The following is a 7,345-nucleotide window of genomic DNA, read 5'->3' as shown; positions in this document are numbered from 1 at the left end:
AGCTCATCCAGGATGGCACATCAATGCGAGATGTGGCAAGAATGTTTGCTGTGTCTGTCAGCGTAGTGTCCAGAGCATGGAGGCGCTACCAGGAGACAGGCCAGTACATCAGGAGACTTGGAGGAGGCCGTAGGAGGGCAACAACCCAGCAGCAGGACCGCTACCTCCGCCTTTGTGCAAGGAGGAGCACTGCCAGAGCCCTGCAAAATGACCTCCAGCAGGCCACAAATGTGCATGTGTCTGCTCGAACGGTCAGAAACAGACTCCATGAGGGTGGTATGAGGGTCCGATGTCCACAAGTGGGGGTTGTGCTTACAGCCCAACACCGTGCAGGACGTTTAGCATTTGCCAGAGAACACCAAGATTGGCAAATTCACCACTGGCGCCCTGTGCTCTTCACAGATGAAAGCAGGTTCACACTGAGCACATGTGACGGACGTGACAGTCTGGAGACGCCGTGGAGAACGTTCTGCTGCCTGCAACATCCTCCAGCATGACCGGTTTGGCAGTGGGTCAGTCATGGTGTGGGGTGGCATTTCTTTGGGGGGCCGCACAGCCCTCCATGTGCTCGCCAGAGGTAGCCTGACTGCCATTAGGTACCGATATGAGATCCTCAGACCCCTTGTGAGACCATATGCTGGTGTGGTTGGCCCTGGGTTCCTCCTAATGCAAGACAATGCTAGACCTCATGTGGCTGGAGTGTGTCAGCAGTTCCTGCAAGAGGAAGGCATTGATGCTATGGACTGGCCCGCCCGTTCCCCAGACCTGAATCCAATTGAGCACATCTGGGACATCATGTATCGCTCCATCCACCAACGCCACGTTGCACCACAGACTGTCCAGGAGTTGGCGGATGCTTTAGTCCAGGTCTGGGAGGAGATCCCTCGGGAGACCATCCGCCACCTCATCAGGAGCATGCCCAGGTGTTGTAGGGAGGTCATACAGGCACGTGGAGGCCACACACACTACTGAGCCTAATTTTGACTTGTATTAAGGACATTACATCAAAGTTGGATCAGCCTGTAGTGTGGTTTTCCACTTTGATTTTGAGTGTGACTCCAAATCCAGACTTCCATGGGTTGATAAATTTGATTTCCATTGATCATTTTTGTGTGATTTTGTTGTCAGCACATTCAACGATGTAAAGACAAAAGTAGTTAATTAGAATATTTCATTCATTCAGATCTAGGATGTGTTATTTTAGTGTTCCATTTATTTTTTGAGCAGTGTATATACAGTTGAAGTTGGAAGTTTACATACACCTTAGCCAAATACATTTAAACTCAGTTTTTCACAATTCCTGACATTTAATCGTAGTAAAAAAGCTCTGTCTTAGATCAGTTAGGATCACCACTTCATTTTAAGAATGTGAAATGTCAGAATAATAGTAGAGAATAATTTACTTCAGTTTTTATCTCTTTCATCACATTACCAGTGGGTCAGTATTTGGTAGCATTGCCTTTAAATTGTTTAACTTGGTCAAACATTTTGGGTAGCCTTCCACAAACTTCCCACAATAAGTTGGGTGAATTTTGGCCCATTCCTCCTGAGAGAACTGGTGTAACTGATTCAGGTTGGTAGGCCTCCTTGCTCACACACGCTTTTTCAGTTCTGCCCACACATTTTCGATTGGATTGAGGTCAGAGCTTTGTGATGGCCACTTCAATACCTTGACTTTGTTGTCCTTAAGCCATTTTGCCATCTTGTTTGGGTTGCATCCATGTGTTTTTGTATACGTGTTTGTTTTGGGCTTTGTCCGTGTGTCTTTCAAGGCATGTTGTATATTTTGAGTGGAGTGTTAAACCCCCCCTCCATTACGGATTCCTCTGCCTGTCTCCAATCATTCCTACAACTGACAATTACAGTGGATAGCCTCAGTATCACATGGGATGACGCTGGAGAGACGAAGCAGGTACGGGAGTCAAACATTTAATGTAGAACGAGACAGTAACAGCGTCAGCCAATTAGTAATACAGACAAAAAATAATTATTTCAGCAGCGGGGAACAGAGCAAGGGAACTGTCAAATATAGAGGTAATAACTAGGTGATAAGTGAGTCCAATTTCACTGATGCGCGTGATGAGGGAAAGCAGGTGTGCGTAATGGATGTTAGGAGTGCATGATGCAGGGCAGCCTGGCGCCCTCAAGCGCCATGGGGGGAGAGTAGGAGCAGATGTGACAGGTGTGTGTAGTGGTGGAGTTGAGGGCCATAAATGAAATACGGCTGTCCAAAATATAGCAGGCCAATGAGGAGAATGATGACACCTGTGAGGTTGTGTTGACATTAAGGCCAACACTAAATACCCCTTCCACAGCATCAGGTTGGTGCATCAATGTACGATGGAACACATCATTTTACAATAGTAGTAAATCATTTTACATTGATACTACTGTCTAACCCTAACCTTTCCTCCTAAGACTTCAAGTTCTCACATTGGACCTTAGTGGGGAAGCTGACGCTGTATAGCTGTGTGATGACAAATCAAGGCTAGATATAGTTTCAGCTGTGTTGGATGGCATGTTGATACTAGCATTACCTAGCATGTGGTGGTCTTACTATAGTTTCAGCTGTGTTGGATGGCATGTTGATACTAGCATTACCTAGCATGTGGTGGGATTACTATAGTTTCAGCTGTGTTGGATGGCATGTTGATACTAGCATTACCTAGCATGTGGTGGTCTTACTATAGTTTCAGCTGTGTTGGATGGGATGTTGATACTAGCATTACCTAGAATGTGGTGGTCTTACTATAGTTTCTGCTGTGTTGGATGGCATGTTGATACTAGCATTACCTAGCATGTGGTGGTCTTACTATAGTTTCAGCTGTGTTGGATGGCATGTTGATACTAGCATTACCTAGCATGTGGTGGTCTTACTGTAGTTTCAGCTGTGTTGGATGGCATGTTGATACTAGCATTACCTAGCATGTGGTGGTCTTACTATAGTTTCAGCTGTGTTGGATGGCATGTTGATACTAGCATTACCTAGCATGTGGTGGTCTTACTATAGTTTCAGCTGTGTTGGATGGCATGTTGATACTAGCATTACCTAGCATGTGGTGGTCTTACTATAGTTTCTGCTGTGTTGGATGGGATGTTAATACTAGCATTACCTAGCATGTGGTGGTCTTATTATAGTTTCAGCTGTGTTGGATGGGATGTTGATACTAGCATTACCTAGCATGTGGTGGTCTTACTATAGTTTCTGCTGTGTTGGATGGCATGTTGATACTAGCATTACTTAGCATGTGGTGGTCTTACTATAGTTTCAGCTGTGTTGGATGGCATGTTGATACTAGCATTACCTAGCATGTGGTGGTCTTACTATAGTTTCTGCTGTGTTGGATGGGATGTTAATACTAGCATTACCTAGCATGTGGTGGTCTTATTATAGTTTCAGCTGTGTTGGATGGGATGTTGATACTAGCATTACCTAGCATGTGGTGGTCTTACTATAGTTTCTGCTGTGTTGGATGGGATGTTAATACTAGCATTACCTAGCATGTGGTGGTCTTACTATAGTTTCAGCTGTGTTGGATGGGATGTTGATACTAGCATTACCTAGCATGTGGTGGTCTTATTATAGTTTCAGCTGTGTTGGATGGCATGTTGATACTAGCATTACCTAGTATGTGGTGGTCTTACTTAACACCCACATGGCGATCAGTGTTGGTGATCACACGTTCTATGTATCTTGTGGAAATGTCTGTTGTAGTTTACTTGAGACACTTACAGTATATGCAGGCGTATTCTAGTAATGTACAGGGTCTATTTCTCTTGATATCAGGCCATAATTTATTCTTCTGTCATGGCTTACCGGTATATACCGTTAAACATTAGCCTTCAGCTCAGGTAGACTATGCTGTAGGTCTAGGGTGATTATGTAACGGTTGTCGTAGGTGGAAGAAGGTGAAGAGGACCAAGATGCAGCGTGGTACGTGTTCATGGTAAATTTAATAAAGAAACTGAACACAAGAACAACAAAAAACAACAAAGTGGAACAAATGAAACAGTTCTGTCTGGTGCAGACACACAAAGACAGATGGTTCTCAAAAATGGACAACGGTAACCAGCTGCCTCTGATTGGGAACCATACCAGGCCTAAACATAGAAAAACAGCACCTAGACATACAACATAGAATACCCACCCACATTACACCCGGAACAAACTAAAAATAGAAACATACAAACAATCTATGGTCAGGGTGTGACAGTCCACTCCCCCCCCCAAAGTTGTGGACTCCGGCCGCAAAACCGAAACCTAGGGTGGGTCTGGGTGGGCATCTGTTTGCCTCAGACCTCGGACTGAGGACACTTGCAGCGGGCCCCAAATAGACAGGAGACTCCGGCAGCGCCAGACAGGCGGGAGTCTCTGGGAGGGAGGCACGCTGGACAGGAGGGAGGCTCTGGAAGCGCTGGACAGGAGGGAGGCTCTGGAAGCGCTGGACAGGAGGGAGGCTCTGGAAGCGCTGGACAGGAGGGAGGCTCTGGAAGCGCTGGACAGGAGGGAGGCTCTGGAAGCGCTGGACAGGAGGGAGGCTCTGGAAGCGCTGGACAGGAGGGAGGCTCTGGAAGCGCTGGACAGGAGGGAGGCTCTGGAAGCTGGACAGGAGGGAGGCTCTGCTGGACAGGCGGGAGCACCTGGAGGGAAGAGACGGAGAGACAGTCTGGTGTGTGGGGCTGCCACAGGAGGCCTGGAGCGTGGAGGAGGCACCGGATGGACCGGACCGTGGAGGTGCACTGGAGGTCTCGAGCACCGAGCCTGCACAACCTGTCCTGGCTGGATACTCCCCGTAGCCCGGCATGTGCGGCGGGGTGGAACAGACCGCACTGGGCCGTGCTGGCGAACCGGGGACACCGTGCGTAGGGCTGGTGCCATATATCCCGGGCTGATGAGACGCACTGGAGACCAGATGCGCTGAGCGGCTTCATAGCACCTGGCTCGATGCCCACTCTAGCCCGGCCGATACTAGGAGCTGCGATGAAGCGCACCGGGCTATGCCTGCGCACCGGGGACATCGTGCAGCTCACAGTATAACACGGTGCCTGCCCGGTCCACCTCTAGCCACGGTAAGCACGGGAGTTGGCTCAGGTCTCCTACCTGACTTAGCCACACTCCCCATGTGCACCCCCCAATAAATGTTTGGGGCTGCCTCTCGGGCTTCCTTGCCAGCCGTGTTCCCGCAAAGCGCTGGCTCCCTTTACCTGCTGCCTCCTCTCCTGAATGCCTCCACCTGTTCCCATGGGAGGCGATCCCTTCCTGTTTTTTTTTCATCAATTTACAAACAATACCCCATACTGACAAAGCAAAAACAGGTTGTTAGGAATTGTGGCAAATGTATTAAAAAAACGGAAATATCACGCTAACATGATTATTCAGGTTCTTATTCATTACTTTGTTGAGAAAACTTTGGCAGCGATTACAGCCTCAAGTCATCTTGGGTATGACACTATAAGCTAGGCACACCTGTATTTGGGGAGTTTCTTCTCTGCAGATCCCCTCAAGCTGTGTCAGGTTGAATGGGGAGCATTGCTGGGCAGCTGTCTCTCCAGAGTTGTTTGATCGGGTTCAAGTCCGGGCTCTGGCTGGGCCACTCAAGGACATTCAGAGACTTGTCTTGAAGCCACTCCTGTGTTGTCTTGGCTGTGTGCTTACAGTCTTTGACCTGTTGGAAGGTGAACCTTCGCCCCAGTCTGATGTCCTCAGCCCCCCGCAGAGCAGGTTTTCATCAAGGTTCTCTGTGTACTTTGCTCCGTTTGTCTTTGCCTCGATCCTTCCTAAACTCCCAGTCCCTGCGGCTGAAAAACATCCCACAGCATGATGCTGCCACCACCATGCTTCACCGTAGGGATGGTGCCAGTTTTCCTCCAGACGTGACGCTTGGCATTCAAGGCCAAAGAGTTCAATCTTGGTTTAATCAGACCAGAGAATCTTTTTTTCTCATGGTCTGAGAGACCTTTAGGTGCCTTTTGGCAAACTCCAAGAGGGCTGTCATGTGCCTTTTACTGAGGAGTGGCTTCTGTCTGGACACTCAACCATAAAGGCCTGATTGGTGGAGTGCTGCAGAGATGGTTGTCCTACTGGAAGGTTCTCCCATCTCCACAGAGGAACTCTGGAGCTCTGTCAGTGACCATCAGGTTCTTGGTCACCTCCCTGAGATGCTCCCCGATTACTCAGTTTGGCCGGGCAGCCAACTCTAGGAAAAGTCTTGATGGTTCCAAACTTCTTCCATTTCAGAATGATGGGATACCAGTGTGTTCTTCGGGACCTTCAATGCTGCAGAAATGTTTTGGTACCATTCCCCAGATCTGTGCCTCAACACAATCTTTCTCTGAGCTCTATGGACAATTCCTTCGACTCGTGACTTGGATTTTGCTCTGACATACACTGTCAACTGTGTGATCATATATAGACAGATGTGTGTCTTTCCAAATCATGTCCAATCAATTGAATTCACCACAGGTGTCACAACATCCACCGCGGCTCCTCTCCCTGTTTGGGCGGCGGCGTTCGGCGGTCGACATCACTGATCTTCTAGCCATCGCAGCTCCATTTTTAATTGTTCCATGTGTTTTGTCTTGTTTCCCCGCACACCTGGTTTACATTCCCTAATCACACTACATATATATTCCCTCTGTTCCCCCCCATGTCTTTGTGTGGAATTATTTTGTTACGTGTTTTGTGTGATGCGCCAGGCTGGTTTGTTTAAGTTTAATTGTTAATTGTTAAACATTTGCATCATTGTGACTGTTGTTGCGCTTTTCACTTTTGCCATTGGCTGGAGGTTTTTTGAAGCAGTTGCGTCCGTCTGTTGTTGCTTCTGCCAATTAAAGTGTGTGCCTTACAACTCTCTGCTCTCCTGCACCTGACCTCTATACCAGTAGAGCACAACCTGACAACAGGTGGACTCCAATCAAGTTCTATAAACATCTCAAGGATGATCAATGGAAACAGGAACTGAGCTCAATTTCAAGTCCGATAGCAAAGGGCCTGAACAGTTATGTAAATAAGGTATTTCTGTATTTGTTTTTATAAATGAGAAAACATTTTGCTTTGTGAATATGGGGTATTGTGTCTAGATTGATGAGGGAAATAATCTATTTCATCCATTTTAGAATGAGTCTCCAATGTAACAAAATTTGGAAAAAGTCCAGAGGTCTGAATACACTGTAAATGGTTAAATATATTTCTCTGTGGTGTTTTCTTTCTGAAACTAAGTGGAGCCAGTTCATTAAAAAAAACCTGAGTGCCTGTCTCAGCTGATGCATCAGCTAAGATTGCACCAAGAGGCTAGTATCATTTACACTGTCACGGTCGTCATAAACAGGAGACCAAGGCGCAGCG

The sequence above is a fragment of the Oncorhynchus gorbuscha genome, unplaced genomic scaffold (assembly GCF_021184085.1).
Source record: "Oncorhynchus gorbuscha isolate QuinsamMale2020 ecotype Even-year unplaced genomic scaffold, OgorEven_v1.0 Un_scaffold_1231, whole genome shotgun sequence".
In the NCBI taxonomy this organism is placed as follows: domain Eukaryota; kingdom Metazoa; phylum Chordata; class Actinopteri; order Salmoniformes; family Salmonidae; genus Oncorhynchus; species Oncorhynchus gorbuscha.
This window is presented reverse-complemented; position numbering follows the sequence as displayed.